This window comes from Martes martes, assembly GCF_963455335.1.
Source record: "Martes martes genome assembly, chromosome: 1".
Taxonomy (NCBI): domain Eukaryota; kingdom Metazoa; phylum Chordata; class Mammalia; order Carnivora; family Mustelidae; genus Martes; species Martes martes.
In genome coordinates, this window is record NC_137888.1 from 12,979,379 (window position 1) to 12,994,658 (window position 15,280).

General features: G+C 47.1%; 1 protein-coding gene across 1 annotated transcript in view; it reads left to right on the top strand.

Annotated features, from left to right (window-relative positions):
* TIAM1 (TIAM Rac1 associated GEF 1) overlaps window positions 1-15,280 on the top strand; it is a 383,928-nt gene that overhangs the window by 77,045 nt on the left and 291,603 nt on the right. The window contains exon 2 of the mRNA XM_080799863.1: window positions 2,450-2,498. The gene's annotated coding sequence lies outside the window, so the exon portion shown is untranslated. The remainder of the gene's footprint in view (window positions 1-2,449; window positions 2,499-15,280) is intronic.

Here is a 15,280-nt window from a genome sequence, read left to right on the forward strand (position 1 = left end):
GGTGGAAAAAAGATGCGACCCAACCAGACAATGCGGAGCACGTGACCCTTCAGATTCTTAAGTACCTTTTATCCAGTCGATGACACTTTCCAAACTGCGAAGGAGCAGCTTTGTCATCCTTAAATGCTCTCCTTGGAGGATCCAGCATCCGGGGAAACTGCTTAGTTTGTGCTCTGGGTGTTTTGTAATCCTGTTGGGAATGGAAACTTCCTGTTTTTATTCAGATGCTTTTAAATAGAGGCTTTGAGGTTTTTCTTTCTTTGTTTCTTTTGTTTTTCTTTTCCCTATTTTATTTGTATGCCCGTTACTACAAGGCTGCTTTGAAAGGCTTCAGTGCGCCTCCTGATGATGACTCCATGTCCACGGTGTCACAGGGAATTCTCTCTATATATATTACTCACATGGGGGTCACGTTCAAAGGTACTTTTCTCTTACATGATAGCGGGATGTATAGAAATGGGCATTTCCAGATTTTTGCAAAACAGAGAAATTGTAGGTGGCTGGCAATGAGACGGTGGGTGTTGGGTAGTGTCAGGGATGGGGAGGCAGCGGGTGGAGCCGACACCACCTGGCTTGGCCCTCGGGGGTCTGGGAGCTGCTCCTGGCTCCCGCTTGCAACTTGGGACCCCGGATACCATCTCTGGGTGCAGCATCTCTATTACGAGGTGGCGCTACCGTCACTGACAGTGACCCTTTCCCTAAGCAAACTTAGGTCAGGGTCCTCTGAGCCCTCTCTTTGATTAGACCTGGACCTTGCAGGGTCCCTGGCCTGTCTTGGCTTGCCCAGCCCAGTCGTAGCAAGATTCCTGCTAAGTCAGCTTAGTGAGAATCCCGCACCCTTGTGTGTGACCACCTGGGTTGGCAGTTTCTGGTCACCCCGGGCTGCCTTCAGCAGGAATCCTGTTTTCTGTGGCTTTAGTAACCCAACCTTGCCATGTCCTCTGAGTCCCTCACTCTGCTGGTTTGTCATCTCCAGGGGACTTTGCTGCATTCAGAGGTGAGCTCCATCCCTCCTCTGTTGCAATAGTCCTGAATAAAGTCTTCCTTCCCATTTCTTAGCAAACATCAGGATTTTTTTTTTTTAAACATTACGCCCCACAAAACCTTGGAATTGTTTGGGATCCTCCAGAACTTCCAGTCCAGCCCACCCAGCACTGAGAACCAGGCGGGGCCGGCTGCGAGGCACCCGCTCAGCCGCTTGGAGGCGGATGCTCCTTGCTAAGAAGCCTGGCTTCAATGTCAAGTTCGAAACTCGCCTTCCTTTTTTTCCTTGATCTCAGTTCTGCTTTTTGTTTCCTCCCCCTTAAAGGAAGAAAGGTACTTCTTCCTTTTTTTAAAATTAACATATAATGTATTATTTGTTTCAGGGGTACAGGTCTGTGAATCATCAGTCTTAACAATTCACAGCACTCACCATAGCACTTATCCTCCCCAATGTCCATCCCCCAGCCACCCTATCCCCACCCCCACCCCCCAGCAGCTCTCAGTTTCTTTCCTGAGATTAAGAGTCTCTTATGTTTGTCTCCCTCTCTGGTTTTGTCTGGTTTCATTTTTCCTTCCCTTCCCCTGTGATCCTCTGCCTTGTTTCTCAGATTACTCCTATCAGTAAGGTCATGTGATAATTTTCTTTCTCTGATTGACTTATTTCACTTAGCATAATACCCTCTAGTTCCATCCACATCATTGCAAATGGCAAGATTTCATTTTTGATGGCTGCATAGTATTCCTGTGTATATGTGTGTGTGTGTGTGTGTGTGTGTGTGTGTATGTATATATATACACCACATCTTTTTTATCCATTCATCTGTCGATGGACATCTGGGTTCTTTCCATAGTTTGGCTTATTGTGGACGTTGCTGCTATAAACATTTGGGTGCACGTGCCCCTTCAGATCACTACATCTGTATCTTTGGGATAAATACCCAGTAGTGCGATTGCTGGGTCATAGGGTAACTCTATTTTCAACTTTTTGGGGAACCTCTGTCCTGTTTTCCAGAGTGGCTGCACCAGCTTGCATTCCCACCAACAGCGTAGGAGGGTTCCCCTAAGAAAGGAGCTTCTTAAATTGTAACCGTGTTAATGGAAATAATGGTACAGCCGGAGCGATATTGACCTTCTTGCTTTCTTTACCAGCATCTAGAGCCCGGGTGGAACCATGTCACGGACGTGGGGATATTATTACTGTAGGAGGCTTTGTGAGGGGGCTGTCCCTGGGGGTTGAGTCTGTGTACACTCTGTCTTTGTTATAAACTCCTGCATGGCTCTGGTCCTCTGCTTCTAATTTTGAGTACTCTGCTTTTCCCCTCAGCTGTGCGTTCTTGATGCTGCCTTGTTGGCTACAGTTTTATAAATGACATGCTTCTTTTTCTTGCATGGGATAAAGTGCGTGGGCTTTGGAAAAGCTGTTGGCCACTCAGAAGTTTTTTTTTTTTTTTTTTTCTATTTCCAGATGGCTGTGTTCCAGATATTAACATTCTCAGAAGCCTGACCTCTGCACGGTGAGCAATTCATACTCTCCTAAATGCTCTGAAGGACTTTCTAGGTGCATCAAGGATATATCAGTACATTTGCTTTTTCATTTGTTTGTTTTTCATAGGGGCCTAAATCTGTGCCTGCCGTTTGTTGATTTTCACTGCCTTTTCTTTCTGCATTCCCTTATTTATGGGTGTCTTTGAGAAACAGGGACTTCTTTCAGATGGAAACAACCAAAGTCCTGGGCTTGAAGAAGAATTTTAAGATGTGGATTTAAAAAGAAAATCAGATTTATTTTTAAATATTTCCCTATGACTCTGAAAAGATAGGTTTCTTTTAGTTACGCCTCGACTCACTATGATCACATACAGAAGAATAGTAGTTCATTTCCTGATATCACTGAATATGCACATTCGGATTTCCCTGATTGTCCGATAAAGTAGTTTTTCACAGTTAGTTAAAAATCCTGTAGAGTCAGTAGAAGACTTAAGCTCCACACATGGCATTCGGCTGATAGTCTCTTTAGTGTCTTTTAATATGTAAATTTCCTGTCCCTGTTTTGTTCTGACAGTGTATTTGGTCAAGAAGCTGGTTCTTTTGTCATTGCCACAATGTAGACCCTACGGGCCGCATCCCTGTGTTGTCATTAAACATGTTTTATTGTCTCCATAATGTCCTACAAACTAAAGGCTTTATTCGATTTAAGGTCGTATTTTTTGGGCAAAAGTATTTCATGAATGACTAATGTAACTTCATCAAGTGACATATTTTGTATCTTTCTAAAGTGTTAACATCGCACCTGCCGTGAATGTGATCATCCCTTATTAGGGGCCCCGGCAGCCACTGATGGCCCGCAGTGGATGCCTGCACCATCTTTCATTTAAGGTGTTTCCAAAAAGGTGATAATCTCATTCCATCATTTCTTCTGCATTTATTAGCTGGAACATTTTTATAAAGAACTTTGGTTCAGTCTTTTAAAAAAATTATCCCGAGGTATTGTTTGTATCTAAAAGGCAGAATAATGGCTTCATTCTTTAATTTACCAGAATAATGAATCGATTCCATATTATCCTTCAAAGACGATCAGGAAGTTTTTTTTGAAAAAGACATTATTGCAAACTCTTGGATTCTTTGCGTATTTGATACAGGAGTCAGGATTTGGTAGAAACAGAAATTTTAAAAAACCCTCATTTTAGATGTATAAATCTACTTAATAAACAGTTCTGGGTAATAAAAGAAAGAGGGGAAGGGAAGATGTGGAGTGTAAAAGGAAGAAGCAGGAATCTGTAAGCATGATTGAATGAAGGTGAAAGCAGGATGAAAAATAACGATGCTGGGGCGCCTGGGTGGCTCAGTTGGTTAGGCGTCTGCCTCCGGCTCAGGTCATGATCCTGGGGTCGTGGGATTGAGCCCCAAGTTGGGCTCTCTGTTCAGCAGGGGCCTGCTTCCCCCTCTCCCTACTGCTCCCCCTGCTTGTACTCACTCTGTCAAATAAATAAAAATCTTAAAATAAACAAAAAATAAAGATGCTAAAAATGAGGAACGGAAGGGGGGGAGAAATGAAATCGTCTGAGATACTCCAGGGCAGATAAATAGAAGGGGATTAATTTATTCAACTGATGCTTTTGTACCTCCTGCTGCATGCCTGTCTCAGTTCGAGACACCAAGGCCAGCCAAGGTCATAGTGCCGACCTTCTAGTGCGTGTGAAGTCTGAAGCTGATTCATGCTTTGGGGAGAAACCAAGCAACCAAGGGCGGTACAGCAATCCTGGAGGTGGGGTTGGGGAATCGGACTGTGATTTCCACAAGATGATCAGGGAGGACCTCTCTGAGGACACACTTGAGCAAAGACAGGAGGGAGGCGAGGGAGGAAGCCAGGTGCCTTTCTGGGAGAGAGTGTTCTAGGCCAAGGCAAGAGAAGAGCAGAGGTCCTGCGTTTCAGGTGTGTTTGAGGACTGAACGGAGCCCATTGCACCTGTTACAGCGTGAATGAGCAGGAGAGGACTAGGGGGTGATTAGGGAGAGGATGGGCAATGTGGGTGTGTGTATTGGGATCCAGATTACATAGGACCTTGCAGGCCATTGTCAGGGTTTTGGGGACCATGGATGGACATGATCTCACTTAGTTTTTTAACATGAGAATACTGTTTGGGGGAGGGGGGAGGCAGGATCCATGGCAGAATTAGTAAGACCAATTAGCAGGTGGCTCTGACTAGAATCCTGGTGATGAAATTGGTGAAAAGCAGCCCAATTCTTGCTATATTGTAAAGGGAGAGCTGATAGGATTTGCTGGTGGATGGGGTGCGAGGTGTTAGGAGGAGGTGTCCAGAGAAGGAAGAGCCATATGTATTGGGGGAGGACAGGTGACATTGGTGGACCTTGGCCACTCCAGGCTCCCTGGAGTCTCCCCGGCCATTCAGCAGGTGGAGGAGTTCAAGGCCAACAGTGGGGAGGCTGGTCTGCCTGTGGATGGTCTTCATTCTTGAGTTGTGAGTTGCTGGACAGGGGGAGACGCTTGTATCTGAGAACAAAGACTGTGGGAGACCAGTTCCTACCTTGTGTGTCCGGACATGGTTTTGATCTTGGAAAAGTACTTCTGGGTGTGATGGGAAGAATAGTGGGGCTCAGTGTCTTCACAGGTGGTTTCAGATCACTCCTGTCTCTGCTTGTTCCCGCCCCTTTCTTATTGGAGCCCTTGAAGGGGGCTGCTTCACTTCTCCTTCCCCGCACCCTGAGCACTACACCAGGGGAGGCAAATTATAGCCCCTGGGCCTGTTTTTTTTTTTTAATTAAATTTAAAATTTTAATTCCAGCATTATTAACATACATTGTTATGTGAGTTTTAGTTATACAGTGTAGTAGTGATCGGGGAGTTCCATGCGTTACGCAGTGCTCATCCTGGCAAGTTCACCCCTTCCTCCCCATCACCTGTTTCCCCCATCCCCCACCCACCTCCCCCAGTGACCGTCAGTTTGTCTCTAGAGTTAAGAGTTGTTTCTTGGTTTCTCTCTCTCCCTTTTCTCTCTCTGCTTGTTTTGTTTCTTAAATTCCACCTATAAGTGGAATCATATGATACTTGTCTTTCTCTGATTGACTTGTTTCGCATAGTATTATGCTCTCTAGCTCCATCCGTGTCGTTGCAAATGGCAAGATTTCCTTCTTTTTTATGGTTGAGCAATACGGGCCACAGACACCGAGTCTTCTCTATCCAGTCTTCAGCTGATGGACACTTGGGCAGCTTCTGTCCCTTGACTGTTGTGAATGGGGCTGCTATAAACATAGGGGTGTGTGTATCCCTTTGAATTAGTGTTTTTGTATTTTTTGGATAAATACCGAGTAGTGCGATTGCTGGGTCGTAGGGAAGATCCATTTGCAACTTTCTGAGGACCCTCCGTGCTGTCTCCCAGAGTGGCTGCACCAGCGGGCATTCCCACCAACGGTGTAAGAGGGTCCCTTTCTTGCACATCCTCTCCAACATTTGCTTCTTGTGTTTTTGATTTTTGCCATTCTGGCAGGTGTGAGATGGTATGTCATTGTACTTTTGATCTGTATTTCTCTGATGATGAATCCACGGGTCTGTTTTCGTAAACAAATAAATTAATTATTTATTTATTTATTTGGCAAAGAGAGAGAGCATAAGCAGGGGGAGTGGCCAGTAGAGGGAAAAGCAGGCAGTGGGAGAAGCAGGCTCCCAGTTCAGCAAGGACCCTGGGATCATGTCCTGAGCCAAAGGCAGACGCTTAACTGACTGAGCCAGTCAGGAGCCCTGTAAATAAACTTTTAAAGCCTCCGTTTCTTTTCTCTTTTTAAAAAAAAAGATTTTATTTATTTATTTGAGAGAGAGTGAAAGTGATCACAGAGGGAGAAGCTAACTCACTGCTGAATAGAGAGCCCAGTGTGGGGCTTGATCCCAGGGCCCTGAGATCATGACCTGAGCTGAAGGCAGATGCTTAACTGACTCAGCCACCCAGGTGCCACTTTTTTTTTTTTTTTTAAGATTTATTTATTTAATTTTGAGAGAGAGAGCACATGTGCAAGTGAGGGGAGGGGCAGATGGGAGGGGGGTGGAGGGAATTCTCAAGCAGCCTCACTGAGTGCAGAGCCCAGTATGGGGCTCGATCTTCTGACCTTGAGATCATGACCCGAGCCGAAATCAGGAGTCCGCTGCTTAACCGACTGAGCCTCCCAGGAGCCCCAATAAATAAATTTTTATTGGAACACAGCTACACCGCTTCGTTACTAATGTCTGTGGTTGAGTTAGTGCTACATTGGGGGCAGAGTTGAGTAATTACCCAAACAAAACCTGAAATATTTGCTATTTGATTCTTCACAGAAAGCAAATTTGCTGACCTGTGGACTAGAAAATAAGTAAAGGATGAATGAGGCTATCAGCATATGGATCATACAGAAATCCTCCTTGCTCATCACTGAAATGCCACTCAGCCTTAGTGTGTGTGAATGGGAAATTCTGTGGCTCACAAATTGTGGCTTAAAATTGTTCAAATCTTAACTCTTCTTTGTTCATTCTTCTACAGGTTAGATGACATTATTTTTATACTTCAAAGAAATTATAATTCAGCTTGTGTAGGTTCACATTTAATAATGGTGTCATTTTACTGGACAGGTTGAATATTAGTATTCAATTAGTTATTAGTCCTGAATACTAGTGTTGAACACTTAGTACTCCCGGAGTTTAGCATTGAATCCTGATTTGCCGTGCTCTCTTGGATGGTAGAGAGCTTTCTCTTTCATATGAGTGTACAAGTATGTATTTTTTTTTTTTTTTTTTGCCTTCCTGTGATCAAGATTTCTCCATTGTTTCAGTAAATGCCAAGGGTTCTCAAAATAAGTAGACTGGCATTTTCTCCCCCTAAATGGGACTCAGCTAGTTTTATCTAAGTTGTTCCTTTTGTCTTTCAGCTATATTGTGTGCTCCCTTATTGGGGAAGGCTGTGGAATTCTTGATGTTAAGAAAAAAAAAAAAAGAATGCAGTAGATTTAAAATATAAAGGACTTTTCTTTCTTAATTGCATCTTAATGTAATAAAAGCCAGAGAGCAATTATTAAAAATGATAGAAGAAAAGAATTAAAATAATAAAATCGCTTAGCAAAGATCCTGTTTCATAATGCATTCGGATATAATTGGTATCATAATGTGTAATTAACAATCTTCCTTTGAAGTCGGAAGCGTACGTTTGGGCAGGCAGGGGACCTCTGAGGATGTGGAGATGTCTGAATTAGTTCTCACCACGGCGCTCCTGAATCTTGGCACAGATTGCGGCATCTTGCTTCCTTCCTGCCTTGTTAGGTGCTTTTTTGTGGGAGAGAGAGATGATAAACTAAGGACTAGGACAGAGGGTCCCCTAACTCTTGACGGGCAGCCACCCACGATGCCTGGGGTTGGTCGGAAGAGAGGAGACAGGCTCCTGAGTCCAGACTGTGGTTTTGGCTCAGACCGCAGGGTAATTCCCTGGGGGTAGACCAGGCGGAGGACCCTCTGTGTCCTGGTGTCAGGGTGGCCTGGAGCTCATGCTTTCAACGGGCGGAGAAGCCTCCTTCGCCGCATTTTCTGGACCCACTCCCATCCTGGCCCCGTGGATCTTAGGGCGCATGTGGCCAAGAATAATGAGTCTAAGGAAAAGCCCCCCCAGGAGGAAGAGGGGAAGGTAATGGATTCCCAGGCTCAGAGCCCGAACCTGACTTTCTCCGTTGCCTGCCTCCCCCAGCCTGGCTCCAGCTGAGTCCTTGAGGACTGGGAGACCAGAACACTCAAGGACGGAAATGAAAGTACTGGAGAAAACAGCCCAGGCTGATGGGAGCTTTTATTTGCTATTCCTTTGGTGTTAGAATCCCTTGCCTACCAGGCGCCATGTCTGGGCTTCTCAGAGAGACAGCGGTGGTGCTGGTGGTGGTGGTGGTGGTGTGCTGGTGGCGGGTGCTCTTCGTCGCCCCCTGGTGGGCAGTGTTGGCTCTGTGCGGTAAAGAGGCTGATGTCAAAACAACTTTGGAAGGGGTCCTGTGATGGGAAGGGGAGGCAACACTGCCCAGTACTTATTTGAAAGAGACAACCACTCGTCAGAGGGGCCCTCTTTGGAAGTAGCTTTTAGAGTCTGGGGCATGTTCCTTGGAATACCTTCCTCAGTGGCAAGTCTTTCTTTTTTGGGGGGGGGGTGGTTGATTTTCAGTAAAATTCATAATTCAGTTGCCTTCTTTTTTCTTTTTATTTATTTTATTTTTTTTAAAAGATTTTATTTATTTATTTGACAGGCAGAGATCACAAGTAGGCAGAGAGGCAGGCAGAGAGAGAGGAAGGGAAGCAGGCTCCCTGCTGAACAGAGAGAGAGCCCGATGCGGGCCTCCATCCCAGGACCCCGAGACCATGACCCGAGCCGAAGGCAGAGGCTTAACCCACTGAGCCACCCAGGCGATGCTCTCTTTTCTTTTTAAAAGATTTAACTGATTTATTTGTCAGGGAGAGAGAGAGAGAGCGCACACAAACAGGGGGGAGCGGCAGGCAGACGAAGAAGCAGGCTCCCCGCTGAGCAAGGAACCCAACACGGGGCACCATCCCAGGACCCTGCAACCATGACCTGAACTGAATTGAAGGCAGACGTTCATCTGACTGAGCCACCCCGGCGCCCCTCTCCGTTGGTTTCTACTTCCGTTCTCGTCTACATGATGTCCACTCTCCACAGTATAATCAGAAGGATCAAAACGGCAATCAGATCTCATTACTCCTTTGCTTGGAACATCCAGTGGCTTTCTGCTAGCACGGGTTTGAAAACCAGACTCCCCACATGGCTGCATGGTTGCATGCAAGTGATTTGTCCCCCCATCCCCCATTGCCTCTTAACTTCGGGTCCTTCCCACACCTCCTTTCTGGGACTAGAATATAACCAGCCTCAGGCCTTGCTCCTGTGTGCCAGGGATATACTCCTCTTCCAGCTGGCCTGGTTACTCCCTGCAGGGCTCTGCTCACAGGTCCCCCCCCCCCCCCCCCCCGCCCAACGCCAGATAATCCTCCCAGAGTGTCCAGTATGAAGTAGCCTCCCCTTAGCACACGGTGTCCCCAAGCCCCTCCTCTCCTTACATTACACTGTTCTAGTCTTGTCATGGTATGGGGTGGGGGGCACTGGAACTCTGGTTCTTACTCACTGGCCTGGTTGTTCATGGCCTGTCCTTCCTTTCAAGCCAAGGAGGGCCAAGGTCCCTCGTGGCTCATGCCCTCAACGAGGCTGCCACAGCTCAGGCGCTGTCATTCCGAGAGAAGTCAACTACACGTGGTAAATTCTTCCGTTGGGGGATGTCTTCTAAGTCATCTCCCAAGATGACTTCACTGAGGGGAGAGTTCAGATTCAGAAATAGGTGTTCTGATTTATCTTGATCACCAAACCGAGCCAAGCCAAACCAAGCCAGTGTCTGGATCAAATCTCATGTGTTGGAGTGGTCTGCGGTGGAGCAGCTCGTAACACAGGGTGTGTATCCTGTGGTTTTAGAACTTAGCCGCCTCCGCCTGAAACCCCCACACGGTACGGTTTCGCTTGGGTAACTAGGAGACTCTCTCGGGGTTTCTCAACCTCAGAGCTGTTCGCGCTTGGAGCTGGATGCCTTTTTGTGGACAGCACGCTGTTCTGGGGGATAGTTCACAGGCTGCCTGGGCCTCTGTGACAGCACACCGCCCCAGCTGTGACGCCCAGGGTGTCTCCAGACATCGGCCAATATCCCTGGGGAAAGGGGAACAAAATGTCCCCAGTTAGGAACCACTAGTCTAGAAACACCCATGTACCCAAGATTCTACCATGAGTCTTTCATACCATCGTCCTTTATCCTATACCTGTTAGTGTGGCTCAGATGGGAAACACTACCATGTTGTTCAGATGGGGTTTATGCCGTTGACGGAAGTTTTGTTTCTAATCAGCATCTGTGATCTTTGTTTCTTCGTTGTTACTGTCCCATTTATGAAATCTCTCCCCCAACTCCCCTACAAAGGAGGGGGGTGTTCTTTGCTAACACATTGTGTGAGTTTGATACTTAAAATCACAGACTTGGCTGGAAGGACTCTTGAAGGATCCTTGGGCGCTAAATGCCCAGTTAATGTCAATGTCCTCATTATGTTGTTCATCTTTGTAATTTAAAGATCTTATGTATTTGAGAGAGAGAGAGAGAGAGAGAGAGAGCAGGAGGAAAAGCAGAAGGAGAGAATCTCTAGCAGGCTCCCTGCTGAGCACAGAGCGCGACACAGGGCTCCATCCCAGGACCCCAAGATCATGACCTGAGCCGAAACCAAGAGTCACGCACTCAACCAGCTGGGCCACCCAGGGGACCCTCATCTTCGAATTTTAAAGATGAGGAAAGTAAGGCCCAAGAAGGACAGTGATTTACCCAGGTCGTGGCAGTTGCAGAGCGATGCCCGCATGAGTGATTTTTGGGGAATTTTCGTGCACTTTTGCTTTCCGTGTGGGTTGATGGTGTGATTAGCAGAGCTCTCGGGGTGGGGGTGGGGAGCTCTTACCTCCTCCTCTTCAGGATCCCTGCTGGAGCCTGAGCATCGAGGACCACCATCCTAGGTGTGACCAGGATCTACCAACAAAGTTTTTAAAAAGATGACCGGGGTGGGGGGTTGGTTAGGGGAGTCAGAGAAAGGGAGGGACAGAGTACCTTACGTGGGATAGACCGTTAGCTCTGCAGGGGACATGGAAATGCAAAGGAAAGAAAAAGAGAGGAACAAGGAGGAAGTCCTGAATAAAGGGAACCCAAGAGTCAGCCGAATGCAGCGTGTGGGTCCTGTTAGCTTTTGATTTGAACAGACCCACTCTGTGTGCGTGTGCATGTGCGTGCGCTTGCTTGTGTGTGTGTGTGTGTGTGAGAGAGAGAGAGAGAATATCAGAGACGTTTAGAAACTAAATGGACAATTCATAGCCCAGAGGAAAATTTGGCATAGAAATAGTGTTGTGTTGATGTTTAAGAAAAAGGTCCTCTTTTAGCAGTATATGAAGTATTTATGGATGGTATGATATGGCGTTGGAGATTTTCCTCAACATAAAGAATCCAGTGCGGGAGGGTTGGAGTGAAACAGGATTGAACAGTTGAAGTTGGGTTACGGGGACATGGGAATTATGTAACCATCATAAAAATGACCGTAGTAAACATTTTCTAAAAAATTGGAAGCAGATCAAACTTCAGTAAACTGCAGACTTTGCAGTCAAAAAATGTAAATACCGTAGGAGACGTTTGTCAATTTTGTCATCTTGTCTCCAAGACACTCTTCCAAGCCCAGCAGATGCTGCCGGTTTCACTGGCAAAGTCCCTTGTTCTGGAACCACAGGCGGGTGTGGGAAGCGGAGCTGGAGGAAGCTTGTCCTCACCAGGTGGACAGGGCGTCTGCCTCCTCGTCGTTCGTCACCAGGTCTCGCCCCGTCTGTGCCTCTGGTGTCCCCGGGGAGCGGTGGTCTGGTCTGAGGACCCAGAGGTCCCAGAGGACCGCCCAAGAGGGTCCCTGGCTTTACATAGGATAGAAATCAAACGGGACCCGAGGGGGGGTGAGAACAGAGTTCACTAAAGACACGGGGCAGGTGCAGAGTGTCTGAAAGACTCGGACAGGGGAGGAGAGTGAGTGTCGTCTTTGCTTGGGCTCTGGGGTTTTCACTGAGGATTATGGTCTAGTGTACGTGTCATTTCTGTGGACCAATGCCGCCCCCCCCTAAATATTTTATTATTTAAATATCATATAAAGAATACTTTTTTTTGGTAAAAACCATGCAGAGTGAAAATGAAAGTTCCCCTCCTCTGTTTCCCCAGCAATTTCATTGCCCTTTCCAGAAATAACCATTTGTAATAAAGTGATGAGTATCTTTTTAGGTATTTTTTTAAATATTTCTTTTTTTTTTAAGATTTAAAAAATTTATTTATTTGACAGACAGAGATCACAAGTAGGCAGAGAGGCGGGCAGAGAGAGAGGAGAAAGCAGGCTCTCCATGGAGCGGAGAGCCCGATGCGGGGCTTGATCCCAGGACCCTGGGATCATGACCTGAGCCAAAGGCAGTGGCTTTAACCCACTGAACCACCCAGGCGCCCCTAGGTCTTTTTTTCTTAATACTACGTTTAAGACAAGGTTTTTATTTTATTTTATTTTTAAAAATGAAAAAAACTTTTTTTAACAGTGCTAAAGAAAAAGCCAAAACCTGAAGCAGTCACAGAAAGTGGGGAGTGTAGTCCAAGAGTGCTTCTCATCTGCCTCTCCCCCTGCCTGCTCCCCGCCGCCCTGAGCCTCCTGACAGATGCTCACTGTCCTGGAATTCTTTAGTCATCTTTCTTTAGTCATCTTTCCACAAGGACGTCAGGAAATCAATGCTGACATGTGACTACCTCCTAACCCTCAGACCCCAGTCAGACTGCATCTGTCCTCGTCATGTCCTTTATAAGCCGAAGGATCCAGTTCCGGATTGTATGTTGCATTTCCTTGTCATGGCTTCTGCGTACCTGTTGTGAGCTGTGCCCCGTTGTAAACCCTTGGAATTTATCAGGAGAAGAGATATACAGAAATCTGTCTTTGTGAGGCTCGCATCCTAGCAGGGGAGACAGAAAAAACAGAAAACACAACAACAACTACTAAATCTAGTCGAGTGGTAGCAGGGGGCCAGATGCGGGGAGCCGGGGTTCAAGGCAGCTTTGGGTGGGAACTGCCCTGATGACAAGGGGCTTCTGGGCAAACACCAGGCAGAAGTGTGGGTGTCGAGAATGGATATTCTGGGAGTAGATAGGAAGAGCGGGTGTGGAGGCTGTGAGGAGGGCTGTCCCACTGTTTCTGAGTGAGGAGGCCCGGTACGGTGGGCCAGGTCGTTCAGTCTCAAAGGACAGTTAATCCTGCCCACTGCCATCCTTTTGGGCTATCTTTGTTTTATTTTATTTTTTTAAAAATATTTTATTTATTTATTTGAGAGAGAAGAGAGAGCATGAGAGGGGAGAGGTCAGAGGGAGAAGCAGACTCCCTGCCGAGGAGGGAGCCCGATGCCGGACTCGACTCCGGGACTCCAGGATCATGAGCTGGGACGAAGGCAGTTGCTTAACCAACTGAGCCACCCAGGCGTCCCTGTTTATTTTATGTTTTTAAAACAGATTTTATTTATGAGAGAAAGAGTATGCACAAGTAGGGGGAGGGGCAGAGGGAAAGAATCTCAATTTGTGCTGAGTGTGGAGCCTGACGTGAGGTTTGACCCCGTGACCCAGAGATCGTGACCTGAGCTGAAATCAAGAGTTGGGCACTCATCCGACTGTGCTACCCTGGTGCCCTGGGCCATTTCTGTTTAAACCCATGGAAACTCCTTTGTTGTATGGCTGCTCCTTCCCTGCTTCTACCAACACTCTCTCTTGCCTCGAAGAGTGAGGCTTTGCACTGTGACTCTGTTTACCCTCTTGGCCATGTTCTTTCTGACTCTAACTTTGCTGTTGGCTCATCTTCGTTCCTTCCTTGCTCATGGCTTTGCCTTTTGCTTTACCTTTCTTAGCACATTCTGCCCTTTTTTTAAAAAATTTACTCATTTGAGCGAGAGAGAGCATGAGCTGGGGAGGGGCAAAGGGAGTGGGAGAAGCCAGCTCCCTGCTGAGCTTGGAGCCCAGTGTGGGGCTTGATCTCAGGACCCCCAGATCATGACCTGAGCCAAAGTCAGGTGCTTAACCCACTGAGCCAGCCAGGGGCCCCAGCACATTCTGCCTTTGAGGACTTGATGCAGCCCCTCTCCCCCAGCAGTGCTCCCTCTGGAGCAGGTATTGTTTTAGGTGCTAAGAGGTTCCTTGGTAAGGTAATCATCAGTAGTAATCTTGGGCAATGGGTGCCATTATTTTTCCCATTTTATGAATGGAAGAATGTAAGTACAGAGAGAATCCGTAACTTGCCCACAGCCCCCCAGCTAGGAAGGCCTGGGGCTTAATCCCAGGCATTTGCTTCCAGCACGCAGGCTCTCACCTACTGGGTTATGGACACAGGTCCATACCTGACCACTGTCCTGAACTCGAGCCCAATCACTCCAGTCTGAGAGATGTGTAACAAGTAACCACAAACTTGGGGTCTTAAAACAACACACACTTATGATCCCACCGTTCCATGAGTCAGGAGTCTGGGCACAGTGTAGAGTGTCTTAAGGCTGTAGTGAAGGTGTTGGCCAGCCGCATTCTCATCTGGAGGCTGGCCCGGGGAAGAAACCGCCTCTGAGCTCATGCACACGGTGGGCAGAATTCATTTCCTTGTGGTGGTGGGACTGTGGTGTGGTACTGGCTCGTGGCTGGAGACCACCCTCACCTCCTAGCAGCCGTCCTCACTTCCTGCCACGTGGCCCCCTGTAGAGGCTGTTCATAGCCTGACACTTTGCTTTCTAAGGCCCTGCCTGCTAAGATAGGATCTTCTATAAGGAGAGGCAATCGGGGTGATGTCCCATCACCTTTGCTGTAAATTAAATTAAATTAAACTTACAGTCCCTGCCCACAATTGAGGCGGGGGGTTGTACAAGGGCCGGGGTATCCGGGGTCCCCCGAGGATATTTCCTCCATAGAGCGGCTCACTGATCTGGGGACTTCAACTTGAAACCAGACTCAACCATTTCTCCTCTTCCAATTCCCAGATGTCTATTAGCATAACTGCTAGTCTTCCAGCCACCAGATTTGTATCCTGAGTGTTGGTGTTGACATCTGTTTTTGTCATTTTATTATCTGTTCACTTACCAAATCCTTAAATTTTCCTTGAAAGACCCTTTGAAATCTGTCTTCCTAAACCCTGACTTTTGTATCCCTCTGTCTCTGTCTCTGTCTCTCTCTC